We start from the raw sequence: 19,801 nt of genomic DNA, 5'->3' as shown, positions 1-19,801 counted from the left end.
TTTGAAGATTAGGACACCAAGGCTCAAGAAAATAAGCAACTTCCCTGTCATCACACAGCAGGCAAGCAGAAAAGCTGAGATTTGAATGTGACCTCTGAGCCCCAGCTATACTATGCTATGCTGCTCCTACTATACCTGCATACTATTTTATTAAATCCCCATGCAACCCTACAGTGTGGGCATTATTACCCTCGTCATAAATGAGTGACATGGTTTCATTCATTTGCTAAAATTATATAGAAAATGGCAGCAGGGATTTAAGTCTGGAATATTTGTCTCCATAATTTTCCAGTACACTCTCATGATGCCTGTGAGACACCCAGATTCCAGCTGGCTACTCTGTGGCCTTTGGACAGTCCATATGGGTTGGCCGGGTAATGTATGACTCACTTGGGCCCTCACCCCAGTGCTCAGGCCCCATGAGATGGGTGGATTCTTTGAGAGCGTTGGGAGTAAGGATGCAGGACTTCTCTTTTTTATAAAAGAACGTTATCTTCTAATCTGTTTTATATCTGGATTCAGTTTGGTCTTCACTAAGAGACTTCTCTGTGCCCAGTCCTGTGTTACAGGTGTGTTTTAGGGGGATCAGTGAGAAAGGAGAGAATTCCTCTCAGATATAGCTGCTTCCTTCATAGAACTCATGATTGAAGAGCAAATAAAAATGACACTGAGACACAGGGGTGCACTGAACTGTGTGTTCCTGATAGAAGGCTTTAGGGATTCACAAAAGTGGTACTAGACCACCTGGACAGGTTTGGGGCATGAGGACCTTAAAGGTCATGTGGAATTTGGAGGCAAATGGAAGGATGAACCAGGCTTGGACAAAAAGGTTGAAAAGGAGGCCAGTGCAGAGATGTTCTTGGTAAAGGGGAAAAGGAAATTGCATTTCCGGAGAATCTCTTTATGTGCCAAAGGTTGAGCTAGGCAGTCAATATATAGTATTTCTTTTTTTTTTAAAAGATTTTATTTATTTATTTATTTGACAGACAGAGAGGGAACACAAGTGGGGGTGGGAGTGGGAGAGGGAGAAGCAGGCCTCCTGCTAAGCAGGGAGCCCAACGTGGGGCTCAATCCCAGGACCTTGGGATCATGAGCTGAGCCAAAGGCAGACATTTAACAACTGAGCCACCCAGGCACCCCAATATATAATATTTCAATGACTCCTCAAATTAGCCCTGCAAGATGGATGGGGTTGCCTCCATTTTATAGATGAGAAAACAGGCTAGAGAGGTTAAATAATTTGGTTTTGGTCACACAGCTCCTAAGTGGTAGAGTGTGGTTCAAATTCACTCTTGACTGGGTGCCAAAATGCATGCTTTTCCCATACTGCTAGGATTTTATAGGATTTCCAGCCTTCCTAGGAGCAAAGATCTACAACAGGCAGCTTGATTCTTAGGATGGTTAATTTTATGAGTCAATGTGACTGAACCATGGGATACTCGGGTATTTTGTTAGCTCTTTTTCTGAGTGTCTCTGAGGGTGCTTCTGGATGAGATTAACATTTGAACAGGTAGACTGAGTCAAGCAGATTGCCCTCCTAGTGTGAGTGCCTCATCCAGTCTGTTGAAGGCTTGAATAGCACAAAAAGTCTGTGAATTCATTCCTGTTGCCTGTCTTTCAGCTGGGATATCAGTCTTCTCCTGTCCCTGGTTTCGGGTTGGAATTTACACCATCAGCTCTCTGCCTCTCAGGCTTTTGGACTTGACCTGGAAGTACACCTACAGGTCTTCTGGGTCTCCAGCTTGTTGACTGCAGATCTTGGGATTCCTTGGCCTCCATAATGACATGAGCCAGAACTTTATTCTCTCTCTCTCTCTCCCACTTCCCTTTTCTCTCTCTGTCTCTTGATTATGCATATCCCCATTGGCTCTATCTCTAGATACTACATTCCTTTCTGATTTCATGGCAAAGATACTCTGCTTCTGATGAGGCCCAAACCTGGGCCATGGCATGGTCAGCATCTCCCAGCAGAAGGCAGAGAGCCATGGCCTGGAAGCAGAGTCCTAACCCCAAGAATGTGGTTCCAGGAGAGTATAAAGCTGGTGTTGCCCAGAGAATGCAGCCAAACTCTTGAAGCCTCTGGTAGGTACAATCAGTTTGACTCTATCAACTAACTGTATGACAGGTAGGTTCTGTGCTAGGGGAGCAGAGACACCAAAGTGAAAGAGACCCAAAGTTGGTCCTCATCCAGCTCACAGTTTGCTTTGCATGGATGGGCAAAGTGATCATTTCAATACCGGTTTACATGGGCTACTATTCCTTCAACCAGCCAGCCTCTGCTTCAGCCTCCATAGGTTTGTCTCTGCCTTTAGAAATCACCAGTCCCTGAGTGCCTGCTTTAGCATGGTCTCTGGCATCCAGTCTTGTCTGTGTGATCCATTCTTTTGTGACCCTGCAGGTTACAGCATGTCTCCCCAGTGGAATAGTCAGTCACATGAACAAGCATGTCCCTTGGAATAATTGTTCATTCCTGAATATGTATATTCAAATAGAGAACCACAAGCTGAGTATATCCTGAAGTGAAGATTCTTCTTATGTGCTTCCTACATGGAAATTCCATCAATTTGCTAGAGCAACTCAGTACTTGTTATTGCAAAATATGGTCATAATTAATGATGGCAATAAAAGCTATTAATTTTAAATATGAAACAGTTATCAGACCTTTCATGTAGTAAAGAGACCGCATGATGCTAATCTACGTATTTTAAAGGGAATGGTCAGTTAGTTAGTTTAAAAATAAGTTAATAGCCTTTCTGAGCCAACTAATGTTTATAAAGTTTGAATACTAACACATGACAGAATAATCAAGATAACAGATTAGGTTAGAATGCAGATGTTTATAGCATTACTTGGTACACTAGTATTCGTCACACAACTTAAGTGGTCTTTAAGAATCAGATTTCTTCTTTTTTTTTGAGATTTATTTTCCATTTAGGCCATAGATCTTCTGAGAAAAAGTTTTATTTAGAATGCTTCACTTCTTGTGAGGATGAGTTAAAAAAAATGATAATGCCAATTTTGCCTCCTCAGTGGAGAAATATCTCTAAAACATGTGAAGCAACATTGGTGATAAATCCTCTTCAACCCAGACATGAAGAATATACAAAATAGGAAGAAAAGATCATGTGGGAGAATAGCGTGATACTCAAACTATATTTTTTTTCTGGTGGTCAAACTGTTAACAGAAGCGATTTTAAGGAAATCCACTGTAGCTTCAAGCCAGCAGAGGCTTTGCTTTGGTTAGTCTCTAGCAGAAGAGAAGGACAGGTCCTAAGTGTGACACCCACATTGGTGTCAGCAGCCTCTCCACTGCCACCACCAGCCAGAAGGAGCCATGTTCCTCCACTACCACTGTTGGAAATGTCTCAAGTAGTCACTGTAGTGATAGTGGAGAGCATAGCACTGAGAATTTACTGGGCCACACTGTCATACCAAATATTTAAAATTCAATGGCAAATAGTTTTATAATAAAATGTAATAGTAAGTCAGTTGTTGATTGAACTTCAGATTCATGTTAGACTGCTGTGTTCCACTTCAGGTCCTTCTGGCCTCACCTATCTTGCCCCAGTGCCATGATCATCAGCTCTGCACGGTTGTTGTTGACCTACTGGTCAGTAGGTCCTGACCTACTACTTCCTGTAGGTGCAGCCCGTTGGTGCCCAGCCTCAGTCCCGTGCATGAGCTTCTCACCTCCAGCCCGGGGTTCTTGTCGACACCAAGTCACCCCTCTGGATGCCTTACTTAAGCACCCTGGAGCCCAGGGCAAATAAAGCCACACTAACCAACTGGCAATGGAAGTTGGTGAGTCAATTCTCCTTTTCTCTTGCCACAGATAATGCTGAGACTCAATATGTATGTCCTCAGGGGATGGTCTCACAGCAGCCAATAGCCAATTACACTTAACTTGTGCTGATTCAATATTGAATCTTACCCTTGGCTCTCCCTCTGTTGAGTTTTAAGGATAGCTCAAGAAATTCTCTAGCATCCCTCCCCTCAACAGAGTTTCATTTTCCTCTATTTGAGTGTGGATTAGACTGCTTCTAGAAAACAGAATTCAGCAGAAGTCATGGAATGTCACTCTCAAAGTTATAAAAAAAATAAACTATGACCTCCTTCTTGGATTCTCTGTTACTGGTGGAATTGTGTCCGCCCTCCCCCCACAAATTCACATGTTAAAGCCTTGGTCCTCAGGTATCTCAGAATATGGCTGGATTTGGAGATAAGGTCTTTGAGGAAAAAATTAAGTGAAAAATGAGGCCATTAGGGTGGGCTCTGATTCAATAGGACTGGTGCCTTGTAAGAGGAGGAAGAGACCCCAGGGATATGTGTGCAGAGGAAACCATGTAAAGACACAGCTAGAAGGTGTCCATCTACAAACTGAAAAGAGAGGCCTTAGGAGAAACCAACCCCACAGACACCTTCATCTCGGACTTCCAGCCTCTAGAACTACAAGGAATGAACTTTCAAAGCCACCCAGTTCTGTGGTCTGTTGTTATGGCAGCTGGAGCTGGCTAATACATTTTCCCATTCTCTTTCAGATCACAGACTCTGGGGGAAGCTGGCTGCCATGACACATGAGCAGCCCCACAGAGACACCCCTGTGGCCAGGACTGAGGTCTCCTGACAGCAGACCTGTTGATGAGCCTGGAAATCTTGGAGCCCCAGGTGATGGTGTGCAGACAGTCTGAGAGATCTTGTGATAAAGCTACCAGGCAAAGCTGCTCCTGGACTCCCAACTCACAGAAACTGTGTGAGACAATAGTGTTCATTGTTTTAAGCCACTGAGTTTGGGGTAAATTGTAACACAGCAACAGAATATTAATGGCCCTCCTTTCCTGCCTCATTGCCTTTCCCTTCCCCCTATGCCCAGAGGTGGTCCCAGTGCAATGGCATACTTCATATGGACCCTCGCCTCAGGTCCTGTTTTCTGGGGGAACAGACTAAGACACTTCAAACTTCCATTCTGTGGTGGTCATAGTCTGCCCTGACCCTTGGCTTTTGATGAATACTGTCTTTTAACATCTGACCATTTGTGATTTAGACAAAATGGGTATCTAGTTTACCTTTAAATCATTTATGATTAAAAAATGTATCAATCAAATACCTGCTCTGGGCAGGGACTGTCTTAAACTTGAGATATGATAGTCCACAAAAAACAGACAGGTGTGTTTCCTCATGAGGAACCCAGGAGTTGGGGAACAGCCTTCAGGAAAATATGTCTGACCCAGTCATGGCAGCCTCTGAGGCTCCAGCCTCCCCTAAGTGCATGGAGTATGTCCCTGGTAGAGTCAAACATAGAACCTGTGGTCCCTTCCTTCTAGATCTTTTTAATGACAGGACCACTCACACATGACACTGAAGATTTTAGTCTCCTGACTGTGCAGCTCTAGGTGCCCCTGTCTGCCTCCTCTACCTTTCAGTAGGTGCTTGTTGAGGGCGGCTATTTGGGAGGCCAGGTGGGACAGTGGTTATGAGGGGAACTCAGGAGTCAGGCTGTCCATCATGGCCCTTACTCACTAGCTGTGTGACTTGCCAAGGTAAGTAACCTCAACTTTCCCAGCTGTGGTAAGATATAGTGCCTAGTCATAGAGTTGTTGACAGCATTAGCATTGATCATATTTTAATGGTGCTCAGGATGGAGCCTGGCATATAATAAATGTTGGCAATTGTTATGTGCTGGGCACTGGGGAGGGAGCCAAATGCATTGTAATTCATATGCCCAAGAAGCTAATGAACATAGGGCACTCAAGTAAAGAGGTCCAGCTGTTACTGAGCCATGGAAGCCATGCCTGGGCCTGGCTGGAGTGCAGTGAGGTACCAGCTTGCTGAAGGAGTAAGTGAGGCAAACCCAGGAGCCCAGCTGTTGTGGGCTGGATCACAGCCCTCAGCAATGCCCACATTCTAATACTCAGAACCTGTGGATGTTACCTTGCATGGTAAAAGGAACTTTGCAGATGTGATAAAGTTAAGGATCTTGAGGTAGAGAGATTATTTTAGATTATCAGTATGGGTCTAATGTAACCATAGGTATCTTTATAAGAGGGAGGCAGGAGGGTCAGTCAGAGGGAAGGTGGCGATGGAGGCAGACTGCAGTGATGTGGCAATGAACCAAGGAATGCAGGCAGCCTCTAGAAGCTGGCAGACACCAGAAACTGATTCTCCCCTGCAGTCTCTAGTGGAATCAGCCCTGCCCTGTAAGGTGCCTGTGGAACTTCTGGCCTCCAGGGCAGTCAAGAACGATGTGTGTGGTTGGAAGCCACTGAGTTTGTGGCAATTTTGTTACAGCAGCAACATGAGAACTAACACGCAGCTTCACATTATCGGGGGACTGAGTGGTAAGCAACTGAAGCAGGTCCCCTCACAAAGGGACTTCTCAGAGGAAGGGTCACTATGTCTCTCTGGCGGGCCAGCCAGGGGCCAGCTCAATAAGCTTAGGAAGGAAGATAGCCCAAGTTTCAGGAGTGGAGGGATCCCTGCACCCTTGCCTCTCCAAGCAAAGGACCTCTGGGGGAGGACATGAAGAGTCTCCCACTACAGACAGCCCAAGCGGGTCTGGGAGAACAGGGACCAGGACATGCCTGATGCCCAGAGCAGGGCCACCTGTTTCCAGAGATCAGGACAGGTTGGGAATCCTTTTGGGAGGCAGACTGGAACAGTGTCAGGATGGCAGTACTGCCCAGCCAAAGTGCCAAGAACAGCTCCCACATAAGCCCACAGACTCTACAGAAAGGAAGAAAGGTCTTCACAACACACCATTTGTGCAGAGCAGGACTTTTATAGACTGGAAGAGGAGACTTCAGTCTCTAGAGCTGGGCAGGCTTAGCTTTTGCTGCTGGCAGTTGTTCACTGCCTATGTCCTCAGGCTCATCCCATAATCTCTTTAAGCCTCAGTTTGCTCATCTGTAAAATGGGGATAGTAAAAGTGATGATGATGATGATGATGATGATGATGGTGATGATAAGTAAGTCACACTTATTGAGCACATACTACATGCTAGGTCTATTCGAAGCATTCGAAGAACTGTTTTATTGAGATTCCGTGGAAGTCCAGTCCTTGGGGTGAGTCCTAGTATTGTCCCTATTTGAAAAATAATAGGACTTAACTCAGGGTATTGAGTTGGGAGCGTTCAATGAGTTACAATTTGTAGCGCTCTTACGGGCATGTGGTCAGGTATGCCTTAAAAGACATCTGTCTTCCCTTCCCCCCACCTCTGCCCATTTCCCCACTGAGATCTGGCTTCACTCAGATTATTTTTTTTCATCTTGTGAGGAGTTTGAGCCCCTCCAAAGGTCATGACTATGAGTTGTCTGACGTTTTAGAGCCTTGGTCTACTTCTCCGTGTCCGGCTCAGTACTGGGCACAGAGTGGGAACAGAGTGTCATGTCTGGGCTGCACTTTTGGTGAAGAGTATGTGGCCCATGAAACTCTTTCTCAGATGTGCCTTTTTGCCCCCCAACTGACCCGTGAAACCCCAGGGCTCTCCTGAGTGATAAAGGCAGTGATCAGGTTTGTTTTTCCTTCAGAGCCCAGCAAATGGCTTTTCAGTGTGTCTGTCCCAGGTGGCCAGGATGTCCAAAACCACATAGTTGTGCCTGAGTCTGCTGAAGGCTGATCGAATGGAGGTAACACGGGGCGTACCATTGACTGGAGCAAATGTAATGGGCTGGTGAGCTATCTGAGTATCAAAGGATATTGTCTTCTTATAAGAATCCTTACATTTGCCAGTCCTTCCTGACTGGGTCCCAGATGGAACCCCACCATCACTGTCCCCCAGAATTAGCAGGGCAGGCTTCACCCTGTCAGACTAGGCCACACTTCCAGCATCTGCGTTCTGGGCAAAATCCTTTTCAACCTGAATTCTCATCGGTTGACAAACCATGTACTGTCATCCCTGATGGGTAAGATTGTGAGAAAACCTATCACCTCATTAAGGGCACAGGTTAACTGAGGGTGATTGATTTTCCATAGCTCTGAGAAAGCTTACAAATCCTTTGTATAAACACTCGTTCGACAGGGAAAACAGTTTTCCCTTCTTCTGTTGAGGGCAGCAGACAGAGTAAATATTGACAAATGGACAGGTTTACTTTCCTAAGAACCCTGAGGCAGGTAAATGGGGCAGGGGAGAAATGCTTTGGTTGAGTCATTATCAACAGAGGGAAAACCATTCATTGGGCACCATCTTTGATGTGGTCTTTGGTGTGACCAGAGTTTTCCGAGGCTGAGGGTGTAAGTTGGAACTCTGTAAGGCAGAGGTGTTCCGCCCTGACCAGGCAGCAAGATCATCTGGGCCTTGACACCCCAACCCGACCCCTAGGGACTCTGGTGTGGGAGGCCTGGGGTGGAGCCCTGGCGTCCATCCGAATGTTTACAAAGCTCCCCAGTGGCTTTGATGTCAGCCAAGGCAGTGAGCCTGTCTTAAGAGAAAAATGTTTGTGCTTAGGATGACCCTTGATCCCCAGCCATCCCCCAAGTGTAGGCATTGCAAAGATATTACCTTAAGCTAATGTTATACTTAACTACTGAATCACTGAACACTGCATCAAGGACTAATTATGTACGTTACAGTGGCTAACTGAACATAATAAAAAAATATGCAGCTTGTACATTTCTGGGAAGAAAGTTCTCTCAGATACAAAGACAGAGGCCCAAATTAACTTCCACAGACCCTCAGAATACAATTCAAATCCTGCCAGGCCCTCCTGCCCCTTGAATGATCCTGCCTTGCTTTGCTCTCCCTCGCTGGGGCACTTCAGGTTGACTGTCCTGACAGCTCCTTTCTCTCTGCCCCTCCATATGCACAGTTCCCTCCCTCCCACAACTCTCTCCATCCTGCTCCCCATAAGGCTTTCTCCAAACCCTACCCCCAAAGGGGTGCCTTGTTACTCTTGTTACTCTCTCTGCTCATACTCCGTTCCTTCCTTATTGATCAGCATGCCTGGCTTTGTGTGCATTGTTTGCCTTCCCCATGACACAGTAGGTTAATGGGAGCAGGGACGCTGTTTTATTCTAGCATTGAGGAATCCTCAGAGCCTCCTGGAGTTCCCAGATCACCATCCACAGTCTCTGCTCGATGTGGGTTTATTTGGTGGCTGAAAAAAACCGTTCAGGACTGCATGAACAAGCCATCTGCTCTCGGAGGAGCCCTGGGGACCACAGCTGATGTTTCACCCTGGAAGCTGCTTGTCTAAGAATGATCATGGAGGGTCTGAAGACTGAGGCAGCATTCCTTCCTCCCTCCCTCCCTTCCTTTCTTCCTTCCTTCATAAATGGCCCTTGAAATCTCCTAGCATTTCTTTCTCCCATTCTTTGGGGCTGCTCTCTTCTACTTTGCTCTAGGCTCCACTCACCTCCCCTTGTTCGTGCTGTGCTCCCCATTTCCTTCTTCAGGGGAAATCACAGACTGTGGGGAAAACCTCCCTTAAAGTTCTTTCCTTTTTCTCCTTCATTTCTGCCTATTCCTTCTCTATGGCTGTAGTCCCTCAGAGGGTGAGATGTTTTATGCTCATAATAAATCCTGGAAGGAGTTGGAACCAAAAACAGGCTCCATTTCCCCAGCCACCCTTAGCAGCCCCAGCCTTCTGGATAGTCTTCCCAGGGGACTAGGGGTCGCTGCCAGCAGGAGCCACTGTGGATGATGTCTCTTCCACATACCCTCAACACTGAGTCTCACAGAAGAAAGATGAAAGCAGGTTCACCTTCAAGATCATTTGTGTCAGATTTGGCCACTCTTTTCAACCCAACACACACACACACGCTCACACACATTCTCCACTGGACAAAAAACAATTAATAGGAAAAAAGGAAAGAGTTTATTCTATTGTTAGATTGAAAAAGTTGAAAACATAAACCAAGTGGCATTAACACTTTAAGGAAATAACTTTTTTTTAAGATTTTATTTCTTTATTTGACAGACAGAGATCACAAGTAGGCAGAGAGAGGAGGAAGCAGGCTCCCTGCTGAGCAGAGAGCCCAATGCAGAGCTCAATCCCAGGACCCTAGGATCATGACCTGAGCAGAAGGCAGAGGCTTTAATCCACTGAGCCACCCAGGCGCCTCAGGAAATGACTTCTAATGGCTGAATTAGGTTAGCACAGTAACGTGGGATGGTAGGAAAGAGAGAAGACAAGGAGTTTGGTATCAAGTCTAATTTGTGTCCTGCTTCTGTTTGCTAGACCTTGGTAACTCACGTAACCTTTGATGTTTAATGATATACTCTCAAAACTTGGACTAATTCCTAATTTTTCAGGAATTAAGGATATTCTCAAAGTGAACCTTTCTGATACAGAATGAGAACATAGCATAAGTAACATTGATGAGTGCATACTATGTTCCAGGAATGTTTCTAAATGTTCTGCCTTTGTTAACTCATTTAATTCTCACAACAGCCCTGTGGACGTTAGTCCCACTTTACAGAGGTGGAAACAGATGCACAGAGAGGTAGAGGAATATGCTAGCAAGGAAGGATCCAGGACTTGTGCCCAGAGGCTGGATCTTAGCTGTGTTTCCACACTGTTACTCTCTCAAGGAAGACTGCACTCCGTATGCACTCCCTTTGGTTCTTTCCTTGCACAGAAATGAGGGAGAGAAGGAAGCAATATCACTTTAAATCTTTCAGCATGAAGTTGGCAGGCAGAAGCAGAAAGGTCTGTCCCAGGATTGCAAAAATAAGTTGAGCCTGTGATGTCTTTTAAAGTATTTTGCCACAAGAGAAGTAGAGAGAGTTTGAATTATAAGGGATGTCCTTGGACGTGTAAGTTATCATCCCCCTCTGCCAAAGGCCAACAGAAATGCCCTCATTAGCATTTGGTCTGTGGTGGGAGCTCCTACCTGTGTGGGGCAGCCCAGTGTACTTGTGATTCCTTATCGTTTAGACACAAGGCTGCTGTTGGTCACTGGTGCCCTCTGCACCTGTGGGATGCAACTGAAAGGTGCCTTTCTCATCAGCAAATGCTAGAAGTTCATACTTACGCAAGTCAGTATTTCCAAACATTTATAGCTCTAGATATTTCCATTCATGTTTGCTTTACTAGGTATTTGCTGCCAGTGCCTAGGTCCAGGGATGACATTTTGATTGGGCAAAACAGCTGGCCTCAGCTTAGTGTTTCTGTCTCAGCCTAGTGTTTCCATGGCTCAGTTGCTAACTGTGGCCGTGTGGAGGGTTTGGGCATCCAGATGACACCTCAGAGAAGGAATGTCTGCTTCCCTTTCCCGCCCCCCAGGCTCTGAAGTCACTGACACATTTGACACTATGCCTCATCCTTTGTAACTGTAAACTAGGACCCCAAGGACCTCAAAAGAACACCAACAAGTTAGGGTTTGATTATTTCACTCATTTCCCCATCCACCATCCATCCATGCATCCATCCACCATCCGTTCATCATACACCCATCATAAGCACTTATCAAGCACCTGTTGTAAGCCAGTCCAGTTCCAGGGAGTCAGCAGTGACTCAGACACTCAGCTCTGATCTCTAAGGGGTCACCATGTCTCATCTACCATCTTTTAGATTGTACTTGCTCATACATCATCTCCATACCTCCCAGACTTCACGTACTCCCCATCTGCACAGATTCCACCACATTCACATATAACTGGTACACTTCTTTGCTTAATATTTTTCTCTAACCTAATCTAAAGAAATTTATTCAAATATAAATGATACAAATAAACTTAAATAATTTATTTTGAATAAATGTATTTTGAAAGGAAGCTCTGTATCACTGGTAACATTATGCATTTGATCTTTGTGTGTTTTGGTAAAGAATAGAGTAGTGCCTACAATGTACACCTGTGCATTACCTAAAGCCATCCCAGGAACCACCAGTGGTAATTACCCCATCCTGAGGAACTGAATTGCTTCATGTTTCTCCTATAAAGTCACTCTGAAATAATTATGATACCCATTTCCAGATGCAAAGTCTCAAGTAATGTGATTCTAAAGATAACTGCTGGTAAGAGTTAGATCTAAGCCTGAAACACAGATCTTCTGGCTCCAAGTCCAGCAATCCAGGAATTGAGGCCCATTAGAAGACTGCAAAATTAGTTGTATTGGTTGCCGCCAACATTTAAAAAAATTAAATAGGAAGTAATAGCGTATAGACTATCTCAGAGTATATCACCCTAAGTGAGGTTAAGTATGGCTTTGTGAAGCTTGATCGTGGCATGAAATGTTTGTCTTTACTCTAGGGGTTGTGGTCAGATGTGTTTGAAAGCTACTGCTCTGCTTTGTCATGCTATTTGAAAATGGGGCTACCTTGTTGGTACTGCTGTGGGCAAGGATGGCTGCATTACAAAACCCCAGGGGCTTCTGTTTGCATCATCATCAAAGCTGCCTCACTGCCTACTCTTATAAAGTCTCATTGGAGCACAGTCATGACGGATCGTTTACATATTGACTATGGTTGCTTTCCCATTACATAAAAATGCATGATATCCTGTATTTTATCAAACTACCTTAGCTATAACAGCAAAGCTGAGTAGTTGTGACAGAGGTCAAATGGCTCACCAGGCCAAATTATTTATTATTTGGAAAGAAAATGTCTACCCATCCCTGATCTGTGTGAATGGCACTCTCTGGAATTATGCAGTGCCCAGACTGTGCAGCTGTATGTGGCGGTACTACAGCCAGCCAGTGGCTTCTTGGCAGCAGCACTTCGTTCCAACTGCTGATTCTTCCATTGCATTTCAGTGTTTGCTTCTCTTCAGGGCTCCAAACCAAGGTTGTGTGAACAGAGAGAGCTGAGTTTTCCCTTGTAGGAGCTTTCCTGCTAATCTCTCCCAGAACAGCCCTTTCTCCCCACTCCTGGCTGCCCTCATCACCACAGCTACTTTTCCCAAGCCTCGGGCCCCCTAGGATATATGAATGGAGGTCTTTGGACCCTTTCTGTAATAAACCCTGAATGACACCCTTAAAAAGAGAAGTGGGGTTTGGGAATAATGTGAAAAACTGTGAAATTCTCTCAGTGTGAGGGGCCCAGCCCAGTTTTGGACAGTGAATCATGGCCTTGGCCAAGATGTTCTCATTACAATCTCTGCTGACCTCCTTGGAGGAGTGAAAGCTGTTGCCTGCAAAAATAGGCAGCTTCTCAGCCTCCTCTGCCTCATGGCTTTGCCTCACTCCCTGGTGGTCTGATTCTGCATACTCCCTCTATTGCTCTGTCTGTCTTCTTCCCGAGCCACTGCTTATCTCAATCATTGGATACATGAACCCAATCTGAAGCTTAGCTAATACAAGGACTGGAATGATGGAAATGATACCTTGGCCCCATTTTTATCTCCTTGTTATTTCTCTTACTGTACATTTTTTAGTTCAGATCACACCTGAAGTGATACATTTAAACCTGGGGCCTCATGACAAGGTGAACATCAACCGCTAGCATGGTCCAGAAGGAAGCCAGACTGTGGTCAAATCCCCGGACACTGGTTTCAGAGGCATGTTTGAGTGAATTGGGGTTTATACAACATGGATGTGGGTGAACTGAATCTTTATTTGTCATCAAATGTAGGTCCTTTATTTTATACGTGAGACCAAGGAACATAAAGAAATGCCATCCAAAGTCAAAATAAAAGAAGAGGCTACATCATCCACTGAGAACTCTGATGTGATGCCAGTTAGTCTCTCCATGTCACCATGGGATGAAATTAATAAGATTTCTTTTTTTCCTTTTTTGGCTTTATCCTCATTGTCCTTGGCATCATCATCACTCTCAATATAATATGGTTTTCATAACTAACATTTATGGAGTGCTTGCTGTGGACCAGCCACTGGGGTAAGCACTTTACACATCTCACCTTATTTAAACATCACAACCCTATGAGGCAGATATTATCCTTGTTTCAGAGCGGTGGAAACTGAAGCATTGAAAAGTCGAGTCACATAGTAATATCAGACTAGCCCTTGACCACAAATTTGTTTGACTTTTATGCCTTGTTTTTTTTTGTTGTTGTTTTGTTTTTGGTGGTCTACTGCTGTTTTTTTTTTTTTCCTTGTGCCTAGAATGCGTCTGACACATAGTAGGTTCTTAATAAATGTTTGTGTCATGAATGAATGTATGGAACCAAAGTTGGTGTTCTTGACCATTTTGCTGGCGGGTCTCAAACTTGGCTCACCATTAGAATTGCTTCCAGAGTTTTTCTGAATGCAAAGGCTCCATGTCCTCTGGAGATTCTGAGATGAGGCCCAGGAATCTGATTTTTAATACATTTCCCACCAGATTCTGATGAAGCCAGCTCAGTCCCAAGCTGCAGACAAAATTTGGCATCCACCACTGCCACGCTATACTGCCTCATGACAAATTTGCAATTTTTTAATACTTCTGCAGAACAAATAAAACCACAATTTATGTTTCACAATTCATGTGGCTGATCTCATGTCCTTCTGACAGACTTTTCACTTCAGAATGTTATAAATTGCTTTCTTTTCTGGGATATCAGGACATAACATTGGATCTTGCAAGACAATTAGTCCTTTCCAATATATCCCCCAAAAGTCATAGCTATTTCTTATCCTTAGCCCAACTGATCTTTCTACTAAAGAAATCGGCCTCCCATATTCATTCTAGAGGAGAAAAGATCAGGGGGTAATTCAAGTGTTTTTAAATGTGAGTGACTCTTAAGGAAGGGGAACTTGAATTATTCTAGTTATCCCTAGGGTAAGCCTAAGACAGGGGCAATCTTAAGTCTTGTTTTGCCAAGAGAGTTCCAATTTACTTCCTTTGTCCTGGTATAATTATTAATAGCACCCCTATTTAGTCTTAAACATAAATCTGGGTTTGGACAATAAATAATGTGGTCATTCTATCTAAGACCAGAAAGAAAAGAACTATACGAAGTTTAGTTTCTGTTCATTACAAGGAAAGACTCTCATGAGACATGAAAAATAAAACCCCCAAATCCCCCAAAATATGCAATCAGTTTGCCAATTTAGGGAGTGAGCTTCCTGTTACTGGAGGTGTTAAAACAGAAGGCTCATGGCCATTTGCTGAGGATGATGGAAAGGAAGTCAAGCATCACTGGATGACCTTGATGGTCCCTTCTGACTAAATGTCAGAGTACAGCAGAATCTGTGGTGCCTGAGCTGTTACAGGAGCACATGTCACGCCCACATCCACATGGAAAGAAGCTGGGAACAGCAGAGTCTGTCCCTCTTGGGTAGAAGGCCATCCCATGGTCAGCAAACACAAGATGTTTTCCCAGTACTGTAGAATTGGAGAAGGCTCAAGGTATTTAGGATTTGGCTCTTAACATCACACCCAAGTTCCAATGGCCTCTGCTGAACAAACTGGGCAAATCCTCAGGATGTGAGTACATTAGTTGGGGTTCCTTTTCCAGGAGCCAGAGCCACATCTGCTCCCATCCATCTTTGTGGGAAGTGTGGAAAGTTTAGGCCACCATTCTGCTCCTCACCTCTTCTACCCTCAGGTCACTGAGCAAATGTCCATTTGAATGACCTTTGGTGGAGTTTGACCCCAGCTCACACTGAGTATCTCAGAGTTGTGCAAAGTGTTAGGGAGTTCCCCAACATTCTTCAGGGGAATTATTACTTTCAGCACTGCCCTACTTCCTATTCCCTTACATAGTCAGAAACTAAGGCACTGTCCTATGTGAATTTCCCCAAGATAACACAGAGCGTTTGGCTGCGGGGCCAGGGATTCAAACTCAAGATACCTGGGGGTGATGGTGTGGGGGGAATGTGTAGTGCTACACATTTTTCCAGGTGGATACCAGAGGGGCAGAAGCGAACTGCAAATCTCCAGGCTGGGACACTGCTTCTCTCCCTTTTCCTTCTTTTCAAAGTCAGTTTATTTTTAATTATTGGGAGAAAAATGAAGAACCTACTGGTAGCAGGAAGAAGCAGGAGTCTTCTAGGGCTAGGCATCCCACAAGATTGATACTCAGGGCACATTTCCATTATTTTTCCATGGCAGAACATATGGCAGAGACTTGGGAATGCATATGCCTGAAGCCAAAGTTCTCTCATGTTCCATAACTATGTTGCTGGCAGGGCTATTGTCACACTAGTTGGCTGTGCCCCAGATATCATATGAGGTGCATCTGTCCCACAAATCTTTATCCCAGTCTTCATTGCAAGGAGGGCACTGGCATGTGCTCTTAAGAGTAATCTTGTCCAAAGTTCCTGGTTTGGTGACAACATCTTGCTCAATACAACTTATGTGGTGGCTTAAGACAGGATGGCTGATTTCTGGTGGCGAGGACTGAAGGAACAAGTCTGTAACATCAGGATGATGTATAAGTTGCTGCCATGTTTAAAATACTGGAGCTGAACACAAGCACTCCACATAGCCATCTTGGCCCCACATCTGCCCCTCAGCAGGGCTCACTTCCAGTCCCCACTGTAGGTATGGGATCCCTAATTCTGGTAACAGATGGTTTCCACTCCACCTTCCTGAGCCCTCCATCATCCAATGGAACATTTTTTGCTTTTACAGAATTGAAGCTTCTAGTCCCGGTGGCTGCACCAAGTTGGGAAAGAATGTGAAACAGCATGAGAGTACAGGTTTCATTTTCGAACGGGAGTTGAAATGATCTGTTTCTATCAATCACATAGGCCACTGTTCTTACTCCTCAGAATGAAATTTGAATGACAGAAGAGAGAACAAACCACAGACTTTGAGTCTAATGTGCCTTCTAGCATGGGGAAGTCTTTTACTATGGTTTTAGCAGGTGACAGAATTGGGTTATTTTCTTCCACTGTAGATGATACTTAGATTTTCAATATTTTATTGGTTTGTACTGATAAAAGGAATATACACTCATTGTAGAAAGTTGGAAATTGCAAAACATTATAAAGAAGCAAAAACAAAGGGTGCCTGTGTGGCTAAATTGGTTAAGCATCTGCCTTTGGCTCAAGTCATGATCCTGGAGTTCTAGGATCGAGTTCTGCATCAGTCTCCCGGCTTAGCAGAGAGTCTGCTGCTCCCTCTGATCCTCCCCTCTCTCATGCTCTCTCTCTTTCTCTCTCAAATAAATAAATAAAATTTTTAAAAAAGCAAAAACAAAACACAACCAACCATGCCCATGCATATAATCCCGTTTCAGAGTCAACCATGACTAATAACGTCACAAATAAACTTTGCCTTTTCAATGACATTTGTTTTTATGCAAGTTGTTTTCTTAATGACTAAAAACTTGTTAATCTAAGTGATACCTTCCTTCTGAACAATGCAAAGAACTTTGATCTTTAAACTCCATTTACTTCTTTTCAACCTATATGCTACTGTTCTGTATTTTAATCATCTCTAAAAATATATGTTAAACCTCATGAGATGTTACTATTTTTCCTTTATACTCCCTTAGTCATGACTGTAAATATTCACTTAGATTTACTCACATTTTTATTACTTTTGTGACTCTTTAGTTTTCCTGCATCTTTAACTTTCCTGATGGGATCATTCTCTTGTCTGAATAATACACATCAGAGTATTTTTGGTAGTGCAAGTCTTTTGGTCCAAACTCTTAGTTTAGGTGTGAAATGGCTTTATGGATGATTTCCCAATGTTGAGAATTCTTGGCTGACCATGATTTTCTTTCAGTTCCAGTTGAGCTTATCCAGTTCCTTCGAGGTTATCATCACCCGCTCTGCTCTGGTTTTCATCGTCGCTATCAAGGAGTTGGCTGCTGGTCTAACTGTTGATTCCTTAGAGGTAATCTTTTTTTCCCCACAATTGTATTTCTGACCTTTTATTATGATGTCTCTAGATTTCTTTTTAAAAATCATACATTGAGTTTGTTTGAGCTTCTTAAATCTGTACATTGGTATTTTATCATTTTGGAAAGTTCTCAGCCATAAGTTCTCCAAATATTGCGTCTGACTTATTCTATTCTTTTTCCCCTTGTGGGACTTCAATTAAACATGTGTTTGGCCTTCTTACTAGGTTTTCTCTCTCATTCTCATGTATTCTCTTATCTGTGCTTTTCATCTTTTTTTTGTTTCTCATAATTGGTTCTGTATTGCAACATTTACCGCCTTACCCTCTCATGTCTCATGTCGGCCCTACCTGCTTTGCTTGTGGTTTATATGGCTTCCAAGAGGCAAGTGCCATGCCAGTCCCTCTAGTGCTCTTTGCCTACTTGTTTGGTGAGAGTTTTTGGCTATCATTGGATTAAAAGACTGGTTCTCATTTAGAGACAGGGAAAAAGAGCAAGAGCACAGTGACTAGGCATCTCTTAAAAACACACAACAGGAGGAGGGATCCCAGCTTATTTTCTGGTTAGATTGACTGTAGATGTCAGGTAGATTTTAGCTTACATGCCAATCAGTTCATTGGTTGTGGCAACTGAAACATCACTGACAAAGACTCAGAGGCTACATCTGAACTCAGTGGGAAGGAATGCTCTGATAGATTAGTGATGCCTGCCAGGGGCTTAGAAGGGAGATGTAATGGTACTCATGTCATATATTTGCCATCTGTGACTCATACTTTATATCTCTTAGCCAGGAATACAAAAGTTTTGGATGGAAACATGGTTTTCATGTACACTTTCAGGTAGACATGGTATTTGTGATGGTACTCATTTGTTGTTGATGTTCAAAATGTTGTCCGCACCAATATCTTCATTTCATTAGCTCTTATTCATAATTTTATCCACCTCATCCTGACTTTTTCTCTTAGAATTTGCCCAAAATGTTTTTCCTAAGGCCTTCAGTGCACTTCACATTATTCAATCCAATGGACATGTGTCAGTCCTCATTTGATTTGGCGTCCTACCAATAATCACAATCTTCAGTACTTGTTCTTTTTGCCCTTGGGTGAGTCATTTAACCTTTCTAAGCCTTGATTTACAATCTGTAAAACAGGGGTAAAAATAATCTATCTCCTATGATCACTGTGAGTGTTAGATAAAATCATACTTATAAAATATTTAGCAGAGTACCTGCCATGTGGGTAAGTGCTCAACAATTTTAGTTATTGTTATTAATATAAATTCCTACTTCTTTTTTGAAACACTCTCGATCTTTCCAGGCAGGACTTGACCCATAGTGGTTAAGATAATGAAGGGACTTATCAGTGTATTGAACTGAGAAGCTGATAAGTGGTAGGATAGGATTTAGACAATGTTTGCAGCCCCAGCATTAAACTTCATTACTTGTCATTTCCACTCTACCCTTTATGGGGTCTTCTCCATTACAAGGCTACAGTCCCTCATGAACAATGAGGTCCCAGAGACCATAGCCATCTAGCAGAGAGAAGGCTGACTTCCACAGAAGTTCTCTTAAAAAAGCAGCTGGACCTTTCTCTCAGAAGCCCCCAGTACTCCCTCTTGAATCACATCCACTTAAATTGGATTATATGCCCTGAGCCAGATTCTGGCCAGAGAGACATGGGACGGGGAGGTTGCCCATCGCCATTCAGGGTCCACTCCAGGTGGATGTGAGTGAGATGAATACCCAAATACAAATTTATTTTTAATGTTATCAGAAAGAAGGGAAAACAGATCTTTGATGGACCAAAGCAGCAAACATTATGGTTTACAGATGGCGACACCATCAGCTTCCTTCCGAATCCTGATGTACATTTCTTTAGTCACACTGACTTTTCAGTTTATAAATATTTCCTTATCCATCTTTCTCTTCCCATTAGTGAGTGAGTTCCTTGAAGGTAGGGTCCATGCTTTATTCATCTTAGGTCCCCCGCCCCTAACACAGACATTGGCATTCAACAAATGAGCATCAAATACATCAATAAACACATAATTGAATGAGGAATGTTTCCTACTTGCTTCATGGAAAATCTATTCCCATAGCAGCAGGAACAGAGTCCCAGCTAGAGACTAGAAGT

The sequence above is a fragment of the Lontra canadensis genome, unplaced genomic scaffold (genome assembly GCF_010015895.1).
Source record: "Lontra canadensis isolate GAN:19392208 unplaced genomic scaffold, GSC_riverotter_1.0 scaffold93, whole genome shotgun sequence".
NCBI lineage: Eukaryota > Metazoa > Chordata > Mammalia > Carnivora > Mustelidae > Lontra > Lontra canadensis.
The sequence above is the reverse complement of the archived record's forward strand: the minus strand, read 5'-3'. Positions refer to the sequence as shown.